Genomic DNA, 685 nt, shown 5'->3' on the forward strand with positions numbered 1-685 from the left:
GAGCTCAGCCAAAACACCCAGAGATTGGTAGCATCACAGCACTGTTTGCTTCAGCATCTTTTTTGATGTGTATTTGATCCCTTCTTCTCCCGTCCTGTCCAAATGCACTCTTTAGCTTGGTGAAGCTACCAGCTTCCAACAGCTTGACTCGCTCGGTGGAAGTGGTGGAAAAGCACGAGGCACGTGACAGCCAGGACTGCTCCACCAGGTAGATACAAAAGGGTATAAATAGGTCTGGAGTACAGCGGGACTGAAATTCTCTTTCTGGCAGCTTCTGGAAGACCCTTCCACAGGGGCAGAAGGAGCAAAGAGTCTCAGCCAAAGGGTTTATGGCAGAGCCTGTCCGACAGGATGGGGTAATCGTTGATTAGAGCCTGGCACAGCCTCGGGTACGTGATACAGCGCTGTGTGTTTGGGAATGGGCAGTTAATCAGGTTGGTTTGTATTTCTCCTGCGTTTTAAGTGACCTCGGAGCTGAGCTGACCACCTGCAGTAGCCACGAAGGAATGGTCCCGAATCCAACGCATCCCTTGCCTTCTGAGACTTCCCCTGAGCCCTGGAAATTGCTCACGGCTACGGACAGAACCAGGGTGGGGAAACTCACAGGACTGGCTCTTTGCTCCTGTGCTCAGGCAGACTCTCAGATTTGGGGACAAGGAGGAATTTTGGGTGGGACTGCCAGAGA

This window comes from Cariama cristata, unplaced genomic scaffold (genome assembly GCF_000690535.1).
Source record: "Cariama cristata isolate BGI_N322 unplaced genomic scaffold, ASM69053v1 scaffold792, whole genome shotgun sequence".
NCBI lineage: Eukaryota > Metazoa > Chordata > Aves > Cariamiformes > Cariamidae > Cariama > Cariama cristata.